The sequence below is a fragment of the Triticum urartu genome, chromosome 3, assembly GCF_003073215.2.
Source record: "Triticum urartu cultivar G1812 chromosome 3, Tu2.1, whole genome shotgun sequence".
Taxonomy (NCBI): domain Eukaryota; kingdom Viridiplantae; phylum Streptophyta; class Magnoliopsida; order Poales; family Poaceae; genus Triticum; species Triticum urartu.
Genome location: NC_053024.1, coordinates 597,970,989 through 597,994,019, shown reverse-complemented (window position 1 = coordinate 597,994,019; position 23,031 = coordinate 597,970,989).

The window sequence follows — 23,031 nt, the reverse complement described above, 5'->3', positions numbered from 1 at the left end:
ACTGCACAACTCCAAAAGTCTTGAAATTTCATGGTTAATATTTTCTGAATATATAAAAAATATTGGGCGAAGAAAGCACCAGAGGGGGCCACTTGCCATCCACAAGGGTGGAGGGCGCGCCTTCCGGTCTTGTGGGCCACCTAGCAGGGCCCCGATGCCCATTTTCTGCTATATGGTGTGTTTTGACCTGGAAAAAATCAGAAGGAAGCTTTCGGGACGAAGTGCCATCGTCTCAAGGCAAAACTTGTGCAGAGCCAATCTAGGGCTCCGGCGGAGCTGTTCTGCCGGGGAAACATCCCTCCGGGAGGGGGAAATCGAAGCCATCGTCATCACCAACGATCCTCTCATTGAGAGGGGGTCAATCTCCGTCAACATCTTCACTAGTACCATCTCCTCTCAAACCCTAGTTCATCTCTTGTATCCGATCTTTGTCTCGAAACCTCAGATTTGGTACATGTGGGTTGCTAGTAGTGTTGATTACTCCTTGTAGTTGATGCTAGTTGGTTTATTCGGTGGAAGATCATATGTTAAGATCCTTAATGATAATTAATATTCCTCTTATTATGAACATGAATATGCTTTGTGAGTAATTACGTTTGTTCCTGAGGACATGGGGAGAAGTCTTGTTATAAGTAATCATGTGAATTTGGTATTCGTTCGATATTTTGATGAGATGTATGTTGTCTTTCCTCTAATGGTGTTATGTGAATGTCGACCACATGACACTTCACCATTATTTGGGCCTAGGGGAAGGCATTGGGAAGTTATAAGTAGATGATGGGTTGCTAGAGTGACAGAATCTTAAACCCTAGTTTTTGAGTTGCTTCGTAAGGGGTGGATTTGGATCCATACGTTTCATGCTATGGTTAGATTTATCTTAATTCTTCTTTCGTAGTGGCAGATGCTTGCAAGAGGGGTTAATCATAAGTAGGAGGATTGTCCAAGGAAGCGCATCACCCAAGCACCGGTCCACCCACATATCAAATTATCAAAGTAACGACCGCGAATCATATGAGCATGATGAAAATTAACTTGACAACAATTCCCATGTGTCCTCGGGAGCACTTTGCTTTATATAAGAGTTCGTCCAGCCTTGTCCTTTGCTACAAAATGGATTGGGCCACCTTGCTGCACCTTGTTTACTTTTGTTACTTATTACCCATTACGAATTATCTTATCACACAACTATTTGTTACCGATAATTTCAGTGCTTGCAGAGAATACCTTGCTGAAAACCACTTGTCATTTCCTTCTGCTCCTCGTTGGGTTCGACACTCTTACTTATCGAAAGTACGATAGATCCCCTATATTTTTGGGTCATCAAGACTCTTTTCTAGCGCCGTTGTCAGGGAGTGAAGCGCCTTTGGTAAGTGGAATTTGATAAGGAAACATTTATATTGTGTGCTGAAATTTACTGTCACTTGTTACCATGGAAAATAATCCTTTGAGGGGCTTGTTCGGGGTATCTTCACCTCGATCGGAAGATAAAATAGTTGCTCCTCAACCCACTGCACCTACTAAAAATATTTATTATGAAATTCCTTCGGGTATGATAGAGAAACTGCTAGATAATCCTTATGCAGGAGATGGAACATTACATCCTGATATGCACCTAATCTATGTGGATTATTTAAGCTTGCATGTATGCCCGAGGATGTTGTCAAGAAGAAGGTCTTCCCTTTATCTTTGAAGGGAAAGGCATTGACATGGTTTAAGCTATGTGATGATATTGGATCTTGGAACTACAACCGATTGAAATTGGAATTTCATCAAAAGTTTTATCCTATGCATCTGGTTCATCGTGATCGGAATTATATATATAATTTTTGGCCTTGTGAAGGAGAAAGTATCGCTCAAGCTTGGTGGAGGATTAAGTTAATGTTATATTCATGCCCCAATCATCAGCTCTCAAGAGAAATTGTTATTCAAAATTTTTATGCTCGGCTTTCTCATAATAATCGTTCCATGCTTGATACTTCTTGTACTGGATCTTTTATGAAGAAGGATATTGAATTCAAATGGGATTTATTGGAAAGAATTAAACGCAAATCTGAAGATTGGGAACTCGGCAAAGGTAAGGAGTCAGGTATAAACCTTAAATTTGATTATGTTAAGTCTTTTATGGATACCGATGCTTTTCGTGATTTTAGCACTAAATATGGACTTGACTCTAAGATAGTAGCTTCTTTCTATGAATCTTATGCTACTCATGTTGATATCCCTAAGGAGAAGTGGTTTAAATCTCATCCTCCCATTGAAGTTAAAGTAGTAGAACCTATTAAAGTTGAAGAAGAAACTTTTACTTATAATGTTGATCATATTGTTCCTACTGCTTATATTGAGAAACCACCTTTTCCTATTAGAATAAAGGATCATGCTAAAGCTTCAACTGTGGTTCGTAAGAGTTACACTAGAAAACCTACACCCCCTGAGAAAATTAAAGTTGAACCTATTATTGCTATGGTTAAAGATCTCTTGGTCGATAATATTGATGTGCATGTTATTTATTTTTGTGATGAAGCTGCTAGAATTGCTAAACCCGATATGAAAGATAAACATAGACCTATTGTTGGCATGCCTGTTGTTTCTATTAAAAATAGGAGATCATTGTTATCATGGCTTATGTGATGTGGGTGCTAGTGTGAGTGTGATTCCTTATACCTTGTACCAAGAAATTATGAATGATATTGCACCTGTTGAGATAGAAGATATTGATGTTACTATTAAGCTTGCCAATAGAGATACTATATCACCAATTGGGATTGTTATAGATGTTGAAGTCTTGTGTGGGAAAATTAAATACCCTGATGATTTTCTTGTTCTTGGTTCCCCACAAGATGATTTTTGTCCCATTATATTTGGTAGACCTTTCTTGAATACTTTTATTGCTAAAATAGACTATGAGAAAGATATTTTTGCTATTGGGTTAGGGGATATGTGTCATGATTTTAATTTCTCTAAATTTCGTAGACAACCCTATGATAAAGAATTTCCTAGTAAGGATGAAATTATTAGTCTTGCTTCTATTGCCGTGCCTCCTACTTATCCTTTAGAACAATATTTGCTAGACCATGAAAATGACATGTTTATGAATGAAAGAAGGGGAATAGATGAAATATTCTTTAATCAAGGGCCTGTTTTGAAACACAATTTTCCTCTTGAAATCCTTGGGGATGCTCCTCCACCCAAGGGTGATCCTGTATTTGAGCTTAAACAATTACCTGATACTTTGAAATATGCTTATCTCAATGAAAAGAAGGTATATCATGTTATTATTAGTGCTAACCTTTCAGAGCATGAAGAAAATAAATTATTGAAAACTCTGAAGAAGCACCGTGCCGCTATTGGATATACTCTTGATGATCTTAAGGGCATTAGTCCCACTCTATGTCATCACAAAATTAATTTGGAGCATGATGCTAAACTAGTTGTTGATCACCAACGATGGTTAAATCCTAAGATGAAGGAAGTGGTAAGAAATGAAATACTAAAGCTTCTAGAGGCAGGTATAATTTATCCTATTGCAGGTAGTAGCTGGGTAAGTCCCATTCATTGTGTCCCTAAGAAGGGAGGTGTTACTGTTGTTCCTAATGATAAGAATGAATTGATTCCACAAATAATTGTTACAGGTTATAGAATCACTGGTGCACGTCGGTCCTAAACAAACGGGTTTTAACCCCTTCCCGCGACGGCATTTGGAAAAGTCACCAAGTTACTTCCCACACGACCACACTCACTTGGTTTGCGATGAGGTCCTGAACAAACGGTTTTTAACCCCTTCCCACACGACCCAGAAACCGTCGGGGATAGGGCCCCTACAGTACTCCTACTCGTTTCTGCTCGCATTGCCATCGCAGTCGGTATTCTGTGGTTCTACATTTGCGATGCGCGGCCCTATAGGTTGAACTTGAATTATGCGCATTAATGCCTAGGAAATGCACACAATCCCCTAAATATGGCAAATGAACCCTGAAAAGTGCCAAATTTGAACAAAGTGATTTGCCGGTTGTATGTTCATCATAGAAAAAACTCGTGGACAAAGGACAAACGAAATTTGGATCCCCCTTCAATCTTGGTGATTTCCCCCTCGAAATCATGAAACTTCCTCGGTGATGGTTCGTTTTATGAAAGACGTGCATGACGACATTTTTACCAGGGCACAACGAGGTCATACCATGGCACCACACCAGGCGTCATGTGTTTTCCAAGCATGTATTTCATTTTTGTATAGTTGTTAACCCAATAAACTACGCATTTATGGTTGACGCCACACATTTCCTTAAAATATCTGCACATTCCTTGTAAAAGGCATGAGAATGTACTAAATAGCACGAGCATGTTTTTCCAGACCGTTCTTGTGCACCCTTTCATGCACCGATTGTTTGAATTTGAATTACGTGCATTAATGCCTACAAAATGCACATGATCCCCTAAATATTGTAAATGAACCCGGAAAAGTGTCAAATTTAAACACGGTGATTAGCAGGGTTTATGTTCATCATAGAAAAAAAACTCATGGATGAAGGACAAAGGAAATTTGGATTCCCAATCAATCTCGGTGATTTACTATTGCACACGATTCATCTCCGTCGCCTCTTCGAACCGTGTGTTTTCACTCACACATGCAAAAGGAAAAGAAAACCCTCGCCCACTTCGTCCCCACTCACTCGCCGCGGAATCCTCCGCAACTATGCACCCTAAGCTCGACAGCTGTTGGCGGCGGGCGTAGGCCGCGCTCCAAACGGCACAGGATTTTGCCTCCACCGCTTTCTGCCACCTATCTGCACTGACATTCTAGACTCTGGTCGACTGGGGTTTTCTGCGGGATTGGGCCGGGGATTTTTCTCATGGAGAAGGTAATCAACTTAATTAGCGAAATATTCACTCATCTCTTATCGCAGTCTGTCCGTTGCGGTTAATCAACCGACGGAAATCGCCGTGGAATTATTTTTGTTCTAGCTGATTCGGGGATGTTCATTCATGTGTCCACAGTGCAAGCACAAATCGGGCAACTGTGGTCGTGGCCAGTCGGAAACGAAGTTCTATCTCACCATTCCGAATGACTTCAGGGAGCGCTCGATATGTTCAATCTCAATACATTATCTATATATTTGCATCAAATCTTTGTTACATTATCTATTTTTAATTCTATATTCTTGTACTTTGCTTTCATCTCTCTCTATATATATGGATCTGTTCTATCAGTTACTCCCATATTTGAATCTTGCTCTGTTATTTCAATATATCTAATTTACGATCTAAATTTTTATTTCAAGCAGTACATCCCTTGTTTTGCAAGAACACGAGTAGAAGGAAATCTTGGGCTTTACTTTGCTGATGACTCCCAGGATGTCATATTGACAACGCAACATGGATTTACAATGAAGGTAAGCGTAAAACTTGATAAAGATGGTCACTCCTATTTTAATGCGGACCTTTGGAGAAAAATGTCTAAGTGTTATGATCTGAAAGCTGGCAATAAAATTCTAGTGCGTGCACCACAACCTGGTCTAATTAACATGGATGTTTGCTTCCCCAACGTCATCAGCCAATCAAAGTCTGATCGAGGTTAGTGTCCTTTCAACTTTATCCTTGCTGTCATATTACTATTTAAGCAACCAATTGATCACTATTTAAGCAACCAATTGTGATATCATATTCTGACTCCGTTCCTACGCAGTAACAAATTCTATTTACCAATTTATGTGCACTAAATATTCTTCTGCCATGTTCTGAATAAATAATACCTTTCCACCTTTTAAGTAGGATATGTTGGATGCATAATGAATGATCTGTATGTTACTAAGCATACCAAATTTCATTGGAAGGACTTGAAGCATGTCATAAACTTTGTTGATAATCTGACAGAGATAGCACAACGTATGAATGCTGGATTTTGGATGGGATTAATTTGACCTATGGTGCACACACTGAACAAGACCAATTATGTGCACAAAACACTGGTAAAAAGTCTTATTTTAATGTTGATGCTCATAAACTATATACCTCTTCAACGATGTGTTACAATTGTTTTTATTCTACATGTCAACAGAAATTGCCCCCTGTAGCAGTTCCTAGATCGATTTCCCGGCGTGGTTGAATTACACTTGTGCCTGCTAATAACGCCAAAGTGATTGCAAGGTACTACATTTCCCGTAGAAATTGAACCATTCAAATTAACAAGTTCTCGCTTCTCGTGGCAATGCATCCATATTGGAAAATTGGAGACACTGTTCTACTCATGATCTACCAAGGCACAGGAGGGCTCTTCCTTTTCATTGACGAGATGTCGATTCACCATGATCAAGCTGCTTCCAGTGGATAGTTGTGGTTGTTGGCCCTCAGCCTCTTAAAATGTGTTATATGTTAATATATATGTTAAGTATGTAGATATGGACCATATGGTTGTTGGCCCTTAGCCTCTTAAAATGTGATAGTTGTTACTATGTTAAGTATGTAGATATGGACCATATGTGTAACACCCTGGATGTAACTTGCCTTATCTGTATTCCAACTCTTGCCATTTTCGGCACTAAGTTATTTTGTTTCCTCTTTGTCGGGTTTTGTCTCCGTGTGTTTGTGTCCTTGTCATGCATCTCATATCATGTCATCATGTGCATTGCATTTGCATACGTGGTCGTCTCATGCATTCGAGCATTTTCCCCGTTGTCCGTTTTGCATTCCGGTGCCCCTATGTCCTCCGGTGTCCCTTTCTACCTCTTTTCGTGTGCGGGTGTTAAATGTTTTCAGATTGGACCGAGATTTGTCATGAGGCCTTGGTTTATGACCAGTAGACCGCCTGTCCAGTTTCGTGCCATTTGGACTTCGTTTGATACTCCAACGGTTAACTGACGGACCAAAAAGGCCTCGTGTGTGTTGCAGCCCAACACCCCTTCAAAGTTGCCCGAAACCTACCTAAACCTCCTCCATCATCTAGATCGTTCGATCACGATCGCGTGGCTACAAACCGCACCTCATTTGGAGCTTCCTAGCTCCCTCTACCTCTATAAATAGATCCCTCCACGAAAATCCCGGGTCTCCTCTCCCCCTAACCCGAAAATTCCACCTCGCGCGCCGCCAGACAATGTCCGTCCCGGGCCGGACAACCGCCACCGCCGCCCGCAGCCACTGAGGAGCCGCCACCTCTCAGCCGGCGACTCCCTCTGCCCGAGGCCCGCGAGGCCTGCCGCGGGCCCTCCCGGCCCAGAGCAGCACCGCCGCCTCCCGCGGTCACCGCCCCCGCGCCCGCTTCCTCCCTGCCGGCGCCGCCCAGCCCGCTCGTCGTCGGCGATGACCACCGCCCGCCGCCTCGTCTCACCTCGCCGCAGCAAGCCCTCGCCGCCCCGAGCCGCCTCCTCCTCCTCGCCAAGTCTGACGAGCTCCGACAAGTCCGACGACCCCCCTCCGGCGAGCCCCCTCCAAGTTCGGCGAGGACCTCGACGTCTCCGGCCACCGCGGCTCCATTTCCGGCGACCTCTTCCTCGAGCTACTACAGTGCCCGGATCCCGATCTGGATCTAGATCAGTTTTCGGTTGAACCTAACCCTAAACCCCAGATATTTTATGCATACTTTGACGCATCATAACTTCATCGCCGTGGCTCCGATTCGCGCGTGTAGCATATTGAAATGTTTGTCTCGATGAGTACTCCATTTCATCTCATTGCATCATTTTCATTTGAGCTCATCTTGATGCCCCAAAAGCTGTTGGAAGAGGGCTATGTGATGTTAGTTTCAGATCCGTATCAGCATTTGCTCATTTGTCATTTTTGCCATGATTGATGTGTGCATGCTATGATCCTGAGCCCTACATGTGTTTTCAAGTATGCCATGCCATCTTTTCAGGGGTGTATGCCATGTATTTTTGGGATCTCTGTGGTGACTAGCACAAGCATGCAAAGTAGCTTACTTAATGTTGCTGATTTCAGAGACTTAGAAATATTCTAAGTCTTTGTCCTGCTGTAATTTTTATGCCATGTGTTCATGTTGCTACCGAGTGATCTGTGCCTCTTTTGAGCATGATCAGTAAGGATGTTTTGTAGACATTGTGGTGCTCTGCCGATCCATGTCTTTGCTTGCATTTATGGAGCACCCTAGCTTGAGTCAATCGAGCTCTACTTTTGCTATAAAATGTTCCTGGCAGATTGGTAACATGTTTAGCAATTTTGCCAAGCTTGTTGTAGTTGATCCGTGCATGCTATGTTGTTGTTCTTTCCATGTCTAGCTTCTATGCCATGTATACTTGCTAGGGGTATGCTTAGTTTGTCATGCAATGCCTCGTAGTGAGTGCATCAAGCTCGTAAACATGCCTACTTGATATCTGTTTTGCCATGTTCTAGTTTTTTACTAAGTCTGAATCTGTTAACGATAATTGCTATGTTCACGTGGTTGCAATTGTATTTTCTGGTTCCTTTTGGCTTATGGTCAGTAAAGGACTTTTGTTGTATGATTTGAGTAGCTTCATGCCATGCCTTGCTTTGACATGATATGTTCCTGTAGCATGTAGTTATCGTGCTCTAAACATTGCTTCCTGATATTAAATTCCTGACTTGCTGTTAATTGCACTTTTGCCATGCTTGTTTGAACCTTCAATTGAGTGCATTAGCCATAGCTCAGTGTTCATATTTTGTTAAGAATCTTGAATGGATCCCTGCCATGTATTTTGTTGCCATGTTTGAGTGGAGTAGCTTATTTATCTTGATGCATTTAGAAGGCTACTTGTTGTTAATCGCAGACCGGTGCCATATTTGTTTTGCTTGCCATTTCCAAACCGTGCATCCGATTCCGGTGATCTTTATATCGATTTCGACCGAAATCAACTCCTCTTTCCAGTGACACTCTTGGATTTCCATGTTGAGGCCAGCTTCAATCATTCCTTTACAAATCATGCATATACATCACATATCGCATCCCGCATATCATACCATGTTTGCATCATGTTGTTTGTGCATTGCACGTGGTTGATTGTTCTCCTTTTGCTTGTGTTTTTTCTTTGGGTAGAGCCGGGAGACGAGTATGTGATCGAGGAGCCCGTTGAGTACGCTTATGAGGATCCAGTCAACTCAGAGAACTTTGCAGGCAAGATGACCATACCCTCGAAATCACTTCTATCTTTGCTTGCTAGATGCTCGCCCTATTGCTATGCCTATGCTACGATACCTACCACTTGCTTATCATGCCTTCCAAATTTTCCATGTCAAAGCTCTAACCCACCTTGTCCTAGCAAACCGTTTGGCTATGTTACTGCTTTGCTCAACCCCTCTTATAGTGTTGCTAGTTGCAGGTGAATATTGGAGTTTGTTCCTTGTTGGAACATGTTTATTGTTGGGATATCACCATATTATCTTGTTTATATTAATGCGCCTATACACTTGGTAAAGGGTGGAAGGCTCGGCCTTATGCCTGGTGTTTTGTTCCACTCTTGCCGCCCTAGTTTCCATCATATCGGTGTTATGTTCCCGGATTTTATGTTCCTTACACGGTTGGGTTATAATGAGAACCCCTTGACAGTTCGCCTTGATTAAAACTCCTCCAGCAATTCCCAACCTTGGTTTTACCATTCGCCACCTATCCTCTTTTTCCCTTGGGTTTCCGGAGCCTGAGGGTCATCTTTATTAAACCCCCTGGACCAGTGCTCCTCTGAGTGTTGGTCCTAAATGGGCAGCCTGTGGGGCCACCTCGGGGAAACTCGGGGGCTGGTTTTACTCGTATCTTGACCTAACTGAGTGTGCCCTGAGAATGAGATATGTGCAGCTCCTATCGGGATTTGTCGGTACATTCGGGCGGTGTTGCTGGACTTGTTTTACCATTGTCGAGATGTCTTGTAATCGGGATGCCGAGTCTGATCGGATTGTCTTGGGAGAAGGAATATCCTTCGTTGACCGTGAGAGCTTGTGATGGGCTAAGTTGGGACTCCCCTGCAGGGATTTGAAATTTCGAAAGCCATGCCCGCGGTTATGGGCAGATGGGAATTTGTTAATGTCCGGTTGTAGAAAACCTAAAACTTAACTTAATTAAAATGCATCAACCGCGTGTGTAACCGTGATGGTCTCTTCTCGGCGAAGTCCGGGAAGTGAACACGGTGTTGGAGTAATGCTTGATCGTAGATTGTTCTAGGATCACTTCTTGATCATAGTTGTTCGACCGTGCTTTTGCCCTCTCTTCTCGCTCTCATTTGCGTATGTTAGCCACCAAATATGCTAGTCGCTTGTTGCAGCTCCACATCATACCTTTGCCTTTCCTATAAGCTTAAATAGTCTTGATCGCGAGGGTGTGAGATTGCTGAGTCCCCGTGACTCAAAGATTACTTCCAAAACCAGATGCAGGGACCGATGATACCGCTCCAGGTGATTCAACTGAGCTCAAGTGGGAGTTCGATGAGGACTCAGGACGATACTACGTGTCTTTCCCAGATGATCAGTAGTGGTGCCTAGTTGGGGCGATCGAGGACTATGTTGCATTTGGGGTTTATCTTCATTTTGGTTCCATAGTCGGACCTTGAGTGTATTTGGATGAATGTAATCTTATTTATGCTATTTGTGTGATGTGGCGAGTGTAAGCCAACTATGTACCTTTTCCCTAATGTATTACATGGGTTGTTGTGAAGATTACCTCACTTGCAACATTGCTTTCAATGCGGTTATGCCTCTAAGTCGTGCTTCGACACGTGGGAGATATAGCCGCATCGAGGGCATTACAAGTTGGTAATCAGAGCCTTCCCCGACCTTAGGAGCCCCCTGCTTGATCGAATCATTGGCGTTGTTGAGTCTAGAAAAATATTTTGAGTCATTTAGGATTATATATATCGGAGAGTAGGATTCTTTTTACTCCTCAGTCCCTTCGTCGCTCTGGTGAGGCATCCTGACGTAGAGTTTTGACTCTTCTCTTCTCAAATTTCACTAAAAAAAATTAGGATCATGCGGGTATCTTGGAATCTTTCCGATGGTTTTGTGACGAGAACATTGTTCTTGGTGCCTCCTGACATTTAGGGGTTGTGGCAGTGTCCCGAGGAGTTGAGCTCCGAGGTGTTGTCATCACAATTTTATCATTGAGATTCTGGAGTACCTGAGTTTCGCCGACATCGAAAATCTCTTTTATGCAGTTGTTGGTGAGATAACCTCGACGCCACCCAGTGCTGGGGCGGGAGTTCGGGAGTATTGCCATAACTTGTATAACGGATGCTTTTCGAAGGTTGAGGTAAATGATTTCCGAAGGTTTCTTGGTTATGTGTTGAAGGATGGATACAGCTGGATGTAGGATTTGCTAGCTTTGGGTGAGATATTATGCTTCCCCTATATCCCAACACCTGATTGCATAACCGGAAAGGTTCGGGAGTTTCATATGTGGGAATTCTTGTAGCTCTAGCATTTCTTCCGCGGATATTTGGTTTGTGATTGGGTAATCCTCACCAAGTATTTGTTCTTGTCCGTACCTTGTTGTTTTATTCTTCTTCCTTTATTCAAGTGGCTTCTCAATTTATGGAAATGTGACCTTTTCGATTGGAATGCATTCGTTCATTTTGTTTCGGATGTTAAGACTATATGTTGCAATTTTGATCTGTTTGATTCAGCTTGATTATATGTCTGTCAAGATGCTAACGGATGTCACCCTCTCCAGGATGGCTCCTCCAACGCGCACGACTCCGAATCCTGATCCGCCACCACCACCTCCACTTCCGGAGGCATGGCAAGCTGTGATGGCCGCTACCAATGCAAACACGCAGCTGATCATGCAGCTCTTGCAAGAGCACAACCAAGGGAATCATGGCCATGGCAACAATCAGAATCAGTTTGCTACACTCAACCAGTTCCTCACTAACCAGCCAAAGACCTTCAGTAACTGTGTTGAGGCAACAGACGCTGATGATTGGCTCGTGGATATCTACAAACATTTCGAGTGCAGCAATGTCAGGCCTGAGGACTTTGTCCAGTTTGCTTCGTTCCAACTCAAAGACCAAGTTGCAGAATGGTTTCAGCAGTACAAAGATTCCAGAGGAGGTCATGTGATTACCTGGGATGAATTTCGTCAAGACTTCAAAGCTCACCACATTCCTCAGAGTGTTGTTGAGAGCAAGCGTGAGGAATTCCGCAACCTGAAGCAAGGCACCTTGTCTGTTTACTAGTATAACATCATGTTCCCGAAGCTCGCTCGTTTCGCCAAGCAGGACGTCCCTGACGAGAAGAGCATGATTTATCAGTTCAGTGGTGGCCTCAGAGAAGATCTCCAACTTCTCTCGTGCTTTTCGAGCCTCAGAAGTACGATGAGTTTTACAACATGGCACTGAAACAAGAGACTGCTCAACTCAAGTGCGATGCTTCCAAGAAGCGAGTCAGAGATGCAACTCCTTCCTCAACTCAAGTGGCTTCTAAGTAGCAAAACTATTGGTTGCCTCCTCCTCCTCCATTCCGTCAGCCTTATCAGCAGAAGAGCAAAGGTGGCAGTGGATCTTCCCACCCACCCAACCCAGGCTTTCAGAACAAGACTTCGTCTCAAGCTCCAAGATCAAGTGCTCCGTATCACCGTCCTCTCTCGGAGGTCACGTGCAACAAGTGTGAGCAGAAGGGTCACTATGCCAACAAATGCTTCAATCAGAGGCGTCTTCCTCCTCCTCCTCCTCCTCCTCCTGTGAGATCTGCGAGCACCGCAGTGGTCAAGCATAATCCCAAGCACGCCAAGGTCAACTTGTTGAATGCAGCTCAGGCAGAGGACTCGTCAGATGTGATTATGGGCAGCCATATCAATGTGTGTGCAATATACGGCATAAGGTTAACTTGGACGAACTGTTTTTGATTAGGGAACATAACAGAAACGGTTCAACTTAACAAGATGTGTGTGATATGCGGCATATAGTTCATATGGATGAACTGTTTACGATGAGCCAAAAGAACACAAACAATTCATGTAAACAAGATGTGTGTGATACGTGGCAAATAGCCAACTCGGATGAACTGTTTGCGATGTGAAACTACAACACAGATGGACAATGCAGTTACTTCGTGTGTGATTCTGTGTGTACAAAAAACTTTGAAAAATGCAAACTAGTTGCTTGCGGTGGCGGAGTATCACACATGATGCATCTGCAAGTACTCGTGTGCGATGATTAGTATGTTACACATACGTTTCCTTATGTTAACATGTGTGTGAATTTGCAATACGGACAGTTAATCTGCAAATGACTTCTGGTCATCGGGCACACGCTTAAACTCAATGAACTGTGTACGATACTAATACTTTCCATGAAAATTTATGAACTTGGGTAACAACATTTGAGTAACATATATATAGTGGTTACACTATTCGACAAAAGGAGGATCTTCGTAACACGGTTTTGACAACATATGGTCCATATGTACATACTTAACATAGTAACAACTATCAAAGTTTAAGAGGCTAAGGGCCAACAACCATATGGTCCATATCTACATACTTAACATATATATTAACATCTAGCACATTTGAAAAGGCTGAGTGCCAACAACCACAACTATCCACTGGAAGCAGCTTGATCACGGTGACTCGGCATCTCGTCAATGAAAAGGAAGAGCCCTCCTGTGCCTTGGTAGATCATGAGTAGAACAGTGTCTCCAATTTTCCAATATGGATGCATTGCCACGAGAAGAGAGAACTTGTTAATTTGAATGGTTCCATTTCTATGGCAAATGCAGTACCTTGCAATCACTTTGGCGTTATTAGCAGGCGCAAGTGTAATTCGACCACGCCATGAAATCAATCCAGGAACTGCTACAGGGCGCAATTTCTGTTGACATGTAGAATAAAAACAATTGTAACATATCGTTGAAGATGTATATAGTTTATGAGAATCAACATTAAAATATGACTTTTTACCAGCGTTTTGTGCACACAATTGGTCTTGTTCAGTGTGTGCACCATAGGTCTAATGAATCCCATCCAAATCCAGTGTTCATACGTTGTGCTATCTTTGTCAGATTATCAACAAAGTTTATGACATGCTTCAAGTCCTTCCAGTGAAATTTGGTATGCTTAGTAACACACAGATCGTTCACTATGCATCCAACATATCCTACTTAAAAGGTGGAAAGGTATTATTTATTCAGAACATGGCAGAAGAATATTTAGTGCGCATAAATTGGTAAATGGAATTTGCTACTGCGTAGGATCATGGTGAATCGACATCTCGTCAATGAAAAGGAAGAGCCCTCCTGTGCCTTGGTAGATCATGAGTAGAACAGTGTCTCCAATTTTCCAATATGGATGCATTGCCACGAGAAGAGAGAACTTGTTAATTTGAATGGTTCCATTTCTATGGCAAATGCAGTACCTTGCAATCACTTTGGCGTTATTAGCAGGCGCAAGTGTAATTCGACCACGCCATGAAATCAATCCAGGAACTGCTACAGGGCGCAATTTCTGTTGACATGTAGAATAAAAACAATTGTAACATATCGTTGAAGATGTATATAGTTTATGAGAATCAACATTAAAATATGACTTTTTACCAGCGTTTTGTGCACACAATTGGTCTTGTTCAGTGTGTGCACCATAGGTCTAATGAATCCCATCCAAATCCAGTGTTCATACGTTGTGCTATCTTTGTCAGATTATCAACAAAGTTTATGACATGCTTCAAGTCCTTCCAGTGAAATTTGGTATGCTTAGTAACACACAGATCGTTCACTATGCATCCAACATATCCTACTTAAAAGGTGGAAAGGTATTATTTATTCAGAACATGGCAGAAGAATATTTAGTGCGCATAAATTGGTAAATGGAATTTGCTACTGCGTAGGAATGGAGTCAGAATATGATATCACAATTGGTTGCTTAAATAGTAATATGACAGCAAGGAGAAAGTTGAAAGGACACTAACTTCGATCAGACTTTGATTGGCTGATGATGTTGGGGATGTAAACATCCATGTTAATTAGACCAGGTTGTGGTGCACGCACTAGAATTTTATTGCCAACTTTCAGTTCATAACACTTAGATATTCTTCTCCAAAGGTCCGCATTAAAATAGGAGTGACCATCTTTATCAAGTTTTATGCTTACCATCATTGTAAATCCATGTTGCGTTGTCAATATGACATCCTAGGAGTCATCAGCAAAGTAAAGCCCAAGATTTCCTTCTACTCATGTTCTTGCAAAGCAAGGGATGTACTGGTTGGAATGAAAATTAAGATCGTAAATTAGATATATTGAAATAAGAGAGCAAGATGAAAATATGGGAGTAACTGATAGAACATATCCATATATATATATAGATATGAAAGAAAAGTACAAAAATATAGAATTAAAAATAGATAATGTAACAAAGATTTGATGCAAATATATAGATAATGTATTGAGATTGAACATATCGAGCACTCCCTGAAGTCATTCAGAATGGTGAGATAGAACTTTGTTTCTGACTGGCCATGACCACAGTTGCCCGATTTGTGCTCGCGCTGTGGACACATGAATGAACACCAACGAATCAGCTAGAACAAAAATGATTCCACGGCGATTTCCGCCAGTTGATTAACAACAATGGACAGACTGCGATAAGAGATGAGTGAATATTTCGCTAATTAAGTTGATTGCCTTCTCCACGAGAAAAATCCCTGGCCCAATCCCACAGAAAACCCCAGTCGACTAGAGTCTAGAATGTCGGTGCAGATAGGTCGCGGAAAGCGATGGAGGCGAAATCCGGTGCCGTTTGGAGCGCGGCCTACGCCCGCCGCCAACAGCCGTCGAGCTTAGGGTGCAGAGTTGCGGAGGATTCCGCGGCGAGTGAGTGGGGACAAAGTGAGCGAGGTTTTTCTTTTCCTTTTGCATGTGTGAGTGAAAACACACGGTTCACAGAGGCGACGGAGATGAATCATGTGTGATAGTAAATCACCGAGATTGAATGGGAATCCAAGTTTCCTTTGTCCTTCATCCATGAGTTTTTTTTCTACGATGAACATAAACCCTGCTAATCACCGTGTTCAAATTTGACACTTTTTCGGGTTCATTTACAATATTTAGGGGATTATGTGCATTTTGTAGGCATTAATGCACGTAATTCAAATTCAAACAATCGGTGCATGAAAGGGTGCACAAGAACGGTCTGGAAAACCAGGCTCGTGCTATTTAGTACATTCTCATGCCTTTTACAAGGAATGGACAGATATTTTAAGGAAATGTGTGGAAATAATCAACCATAAACGCGTAGTTTATTGGGTTAACAACTATACAAAAATGAAATACATGCTTGGAAAACACATGATGCCTGGTGTGGTGCCATGGTATGACCTCATCGTGCCCTGGTAAAAATGTCGTCATGCACGTCTTTAACAAAACGAACCATCACCGAGGAAGTTTCATGATTTCTAGGTGGAAATCACCAAGATTGAAGGGGGATCCAAATTTCCTTTGTCCTTTGTCCTTTGTCAAATTTGGCACTTTTCCGGGTTCATTTGCCATATTTAGGGGATTATGTGCATTTCCTAGGCATTAATGCTCATAATTCAAGTTCAAACAATCGATGCATGAAATGGTCCACAAGAACGACCTAGAAAACCATGCTCGTGCAATTTAGTAAATTCTCATGCCTTTTACAAGTAATGGACAGATTTTTCGATGAAATGTGGCAATAGTCAACCACAAATGTTTGTTTGTTGGGTTTTTCAGGGGGAAATCACCAAGATTGAAGGGGGATCCAAATTTCCTTTGTCCTTTGTCCACGAGTTATTTCTATGATGAACATACAACCGGCAAATCACTTTGTTCAAATTTGGCACTTTTCCGGGTTCATTTGCCATATTTAGGGGATTATGTGCATTTCCTAGGAATTAATGCTCATAATTAAAGTTCAAACAATCGGTGCATGAAAGGGTCCACAAGAATGGCCTGGAAAACCAAGCTCGTGCCATTTAGTAAATTCTCATGCCTTTTACAAGGAGTAATGGATAGATATTTCGTTGAAATGTGTGGCAATAGTCAACCACAGATGTTTGTTTATTGGGTTTTCAACTATAGAAACAATGAAATAAATGCTTACAAAACATGACGCCTGTCATGGTGGCATGGTATGACCTCAGCATGCCCTGGTAAAAATTTGAGAAGGTTTGGCTTATGTCGTCACGCACGCCCTTCATAAATCGAACCATCACCAAGGAAGTTCCATGCTTTCGAGAGGGAAAATCCCCAAAATTGAAGGGAATCCAAATTTCCGTCCTAGTTTGGCATTTAGTTTTTTTCCAATGATGAACATACCGCCTCAAATGCAACGTGTTGAAATTTGACATTTCCCCGGGATCATTTACCATATTTAGGGGATTATGTGCATTTCCTAGGCATTAATGGACATAATTCGAATTCGAACAATCGGTACATGAAAAGGTGCACAAGAATGGTTTGGAAAACCATGCTCGTGTTATTTAGTACATTCTCATGCCTTTTGCAAGGAATGGACAGATGTTTCAAGGAAATGTGTGGCAATAGTCAACCATAAACGCGTCGTTTACTCGGTTAACAACTATACAAAACATGAAACACATGGATGGAAAACATGACGCTTGGCATGGTGCCATGGTATGCCCTCATCATGCCCTGGTAAAAATTGGATAATGTTTTCCTTATGTCATGATGCACGCCTTTAATAAGTCGAACCATCACCGAAGAAGTTTCAGGGTTTCAAGGGGGAAATCACCAAGATTGAAGGGGGGTCCAAATTTCCTTTGCCCTTTGTCCTTTGTCCACGAGTTTTTTTCTCTGATGAACATACAACATGCAAATCACTGTGTTCAAATTTGGCACTCTTCGGGGTTCATTTGCCATATTTAGGGGATTATGTGCATTTCCTAGGCATTAATGCACATAATTCAAGTCCAAACAATCGATGCATGAAATCCACAAGAACGGCCTAGAAAACCATGCTCGTGCCATTTAGTAAATTCTCATGCCATTTACAAGGAATGGACAGATTTTTTCGATGAAATGTGTGGCAATAGTCAACCACAAATATTTGTTTATTGTGTTTTAAACTATAGAAAAATGAAATAAATACCTAAAAAACATGTCGCCTGGCATGGTGCCATGGTATGACCTCACCATGCCCTGGTAAAAATTTGAGAAGGTTTGGCTTATGTCGTCATATATGCCCTTCATAAATCGAACCATCGGCGAGGAAGTTCCAAGATTTGGAGAGGGAAAATCCCCAGGACTGAAGGGGAATCCAAATTTCCGTCCTAGTATGTCATTCAGTTTGTTTCCAACAATCAACATACCGCCTCAAATGCAACGTGTTCAAATTTGACATTTTCCCGGGCTCATTTATCATATTTAGGGAATTATGTGCATTTTCTATGCATTAATGGGCATAATTCAATTTCGAACAATCGATGCATGAGAAGGTGCAAAAGAATGGTCTGGAAAACCATGCTCGTGTTATTTAGTACATTCTCATGCCTTTTACAAGGAATGGACAGATATTTCAAGGAAATGTGTGGCAATAGTCAACCATAAACGCATTTACTCGGTTAACAACTATATAAAAAATAAAACACATGGATGGAAAACATGACGCCTGGCATGGTGCCATGGTATGGCCTCACCATGCCCTGGTAAAAATTGGAGAATGTTTTCCTAATGCCGTGATGCACACCTTTCATAAATCAAACCATCACCGAGGAAGTTTCATCGTTTCAATGGGGAAATCACCAAAATTGAGGGGGGTCCAAATTTCCTTTGTCCTTTGTCCTTAGTCCACGAGTTTTTTCTACGATAAACATACAACCTGCAAATCGCGTGGTCAAATTTGGCATTTTTCCGGGTTCATTTGCCATATTTAGGAGATTATGTGCATTTCCTCGGCATTAATGAGCATAATTCAAGTTCAAAAAATCGATGCATGAAAGGGTCCACAAGAACGGCCTAGAAACCCTGTCGTGCCATTTAGTAAATTTTCATGCCTTTTACTAGGAATAATGGATAGATATTTCGTTGAAATGTGTGGCAATAGTCAACCACAAATGTTTATTTGTTGGGTTTTCAACTATAGAAAAAACGAAATAAATGCTTAAAAAACATGACGCCTGGCAAGGTGCCATGGTATGACCTCACCATGCCCTTGTAAAAATTTCAGAAGGTTTGGCTTATGTCGTCATGCACGCCCTTCATAAATCGAACCATCACCGAGGAAGTTCCATGCTTTCGAGAGGGAAAATCCCCAAGATTGAAGGGGAATCCAAATTTCTGTCCGAGTTTGTCATTCAGTTTTTTCTAGCTATCAAGATACCGCCTCAAATGCAACGTGTTCAAATTTGACATTTTCCCGGGCTCATTTACCATATTTAGGGGATCATGTGCATTTTTTAGGCATTAATAGACATAATTCAAATTCGAACAATCAGTGCATGAAAAGTTGCACACGAACGGTCTAGAAAACCATGCTCGTGTTATTTAGTACATTCTCATGCCTTTTACAAGGAATGGACAAATATTTAAAGGAAATGTGTGGCAATAGTCAACCATAAATGCATCATTTACTCGGTTAACAACTATATAAAAAATGAAACACATGGATGGAAAACATGACGCCTGGCATGGTGCCATGGTATGGCCCCACCATGCCCTGGTAAAAATTGGAGAATGTTTTCCTTATGTCTCGATGCACACCTTTCATAAATCGAACCATCACCGAGGAAGTTTCATCGTTTCAAGGGGGAAATTACCAAGATTGAAGGGGGTCGAAATTTCCTTTGTCCTTTGTCCACGAGTTTTTTTCTACGATGAACATACAGCCTGCTAATCGCCGTGTTCAAATTTGGCATTTTTCCGGGTTCATTTGCCATATTTAGGGGATTATGTGCATTTCCTAGGCATTATTGCGCATAATTCAAGTTCAAATAATCGATGCATGAAAGGGTCCACAAGAACGACCTAGAAACCCTGCTTATGCCACTTAGTAAATTCTCATGCCTTTTACAAGGAATAATGTATAGATATTTTGTTGAAATGTGTGGCAATAGTCAACCACAAATGTTTGTTTGTTGGGTTTTCAACTATAGAAAAAATAAAATAAATGCTTAAAAACATGACGCCTGGCATGGTGCCATGGTATGACCTCACCATGCCCTTGTAAAAATTTGAGAAGGTTTGGCTTATGTCGTCATTCACGCCCTTCATAAATCGAACCATCACCGAGGAAGTCCATGCTTTCGAGAGGGAAAATCCCCAAGATTGAAGGGGAATCCAAATTTTCGTACTAGTTTGTCATTTAGTTTTTTTTCAATGATCAACATACCGCCTCAAATGTAACATGTTCAAATTTGACATTTTCCCGGGTTCATTTATCATATTTAGGGGATTATGTGCAATTTCTAGGCATTAATGGACATAATTCAATTTCGAACAATCGGTGCATGAAAAGGTGCACAAGAACGGTCTAGAAAACCATGCTCGTGTTATTTAGTACATTCTCATGCCTTTTATGAGGAATGGACAGATATTTCAAGTAAATGTGTGGTAATAGTCAACCATAAACGCGTCATTTACTCGGTTAAGAACTATACAAAAAATGAAACACGTGGATGGAAAACATAACGCCTGGCGTGGTGCCATGGTATGGCCTCACCATGCCTTTGTAAAAATTGGAGAATGATTTCCTTATGTCATGATGCGCGCCTTTCATAAATCGAACCATCACCGAGGAAGTTTCATGGTTTCAAGGAGGAAATCACCAAGATTGAAGGGGGTTTCGAATTTCCTTTGTCCTTTGTTCTTTGTCCACGAGTTTTTTTCTATGATGAACATACAACCTGCATCTCATCGTGTTCAAATTTGGCACTTTTGCGGGTTCATTTGCCATATTTAGGGGATTAAGTGCATTTTCTAGGCATTAATGCGCATAATTCATGTTCAAACAATCGATGCATGAAAGGGTCCACAAGAACGGCCTAGAAAACCATGCTCTTGCCATTTAGTAAATTCTCATGCCTTTTACAAGGAATAATGGATAGATATTTCGTTGAAATGTGTGGCAATAGTCAACCACAAATGTTTGTTTGTTGGGTTTTCAACTACAGAATAAACGAAATAAATGCTTTAAAATGTGACGCCTGGCATTGTGCCATGGTATGACCTCACCATGCCCTTGTAAAAATTTGAGAAGGTTTGGCTTATGTCATCATGCACGCCCTTCATAAATCAAACCATCACCGAGGAATTTCCATGCTTTCGAGAGGAAATATCCCCAAGATTGAAGGGGAATCCAAATTTCCGTCCTAGTTTGTCATTCAGTTTTTTTCCAACGATCAACATACCGCCTCAAATGCAACGTGTTCAAATTTGACATGTTCTCGGGCTCATTTACCATATTTAGGGGATCATGTGCATTTTATAGGCATTAATAGATGTAATTCAATTTCGAATAATCGGTGCATGAAAAGGTGCACAAGAATGGTCTGGCAAACCATGCTCGTGTTATTTAGTACATTCTCATGCCTTTTACAAGGAATGGACAAATATTTAAAGGAAATGTGTGGCAATAGTCAACCATAAACGCGTCATTTACTCGGTTAACAACTATACAAAAAATTAAACACATGGATGGAAAACATGACGCCTGGCGTGGTGCCATGGTATGGCCTCACCATGCCCTGGTAAAAATTGGAGAATGATTTCCATATGTCGTGATGCGCGCCTTTCATAAATCGAACCATCACCGTTTCATGGTTTCAAGGGGGAAATCACCAAGATTGAAGGGGGATCCAAATTTCCTTTATCCTATGTCCACGAGTTTTTTCTATGATGAACATACAACCTGCAAATCACCGTGTTCAAATTTGGCACTTTTCCGAGTTCATTTGCCATATTTAGGGGATTATGTGCATTTCCTACGCATTAATGCGATAATTCATGTTCAAACAATCGACGCACGAAAGGGTCCACAAGTATGGCCTAGAAAACCATGCTCGTGCCATTTAGTAAATTCACATGCCTTTTACAAGGAATGGATAGATTTTTTGATGAAATGTGTGGCAATAGTCAACCACAAATGTTTGTTTGCTGGGTTTTCAACTATAGAAAAAATGAAATAAATACTTAAAAAACATGATGCCTCACATGGTGCCATGGTATGACCTCACCATGCCCTGGAAAAAATTTGAGAAGGTTTGGCTTATGTCGTCATGCACGCCCTTCATAAATCGAACCATCACCGAGGAATTTCCATGCTTTCAAGAGGAAATATCCCCAAGATTGAAGGGGAATCCAAATTTCCGTCCTAGTTTATCATTCAGTTTTTTTCCAACGATCAACATACCGCCTCAAATGCAATGTGTTCAAATTTGACATTTTCTCGGGCTCATTTAACATATTTAGGGGATGATGTCCATTTTCGAGGCATTAATGGACATAATTCAATTTTGAACAATCGGTGCATGAAAAGTTGCACAAGAATGGTCTGGAAAACCATGCTCGTGTTATTTAGTACATTCTCATGCCTTTTACAAGGAATGGACAAATATTTAAAGGAAATGTGTGGCAATAGTCAACCATAAATGCATAATTTACTCGGTTAACAACTATATAAAAAATGAAACACATGGATGGGAAACATGACGCCTGGCATGGTGCCATGGTATGGCCTCACCATGCCCTGGTAAAAATTGGAGAATGTTTTCCTTATGTCTTGATGCACACCTTTCATAAATCGAACCATCACCGAGGAAGTTTCATCGTTTCAAGGGGGAAATCACCAAGATTGAAGGGGGTCGAAATTTCCTTTGTCCTTTGTCCTTTGTCCACGAGTTTTTTCTATGATGAACATACAACCTACAAATCACCGTGTTCAAATTTGGCACTTTTCCGGGTTCATTTTCCATATTTAGGGGATCATGTGCATTTCCTAGGCATTAATGTGCATAATTCAAGTTCAAACAATTGATTCACGAAAGGATCCACAAGTACGGCCTAGAAAACCATTCTCGTGCCATTTAGTAAATTCCCATGCCTTTTACAAGGAATGGACAGATTTTTCGATGAAATGTGTGGCAATAGTCAACCACAAATGTTTGTTTGTTGGGTTTT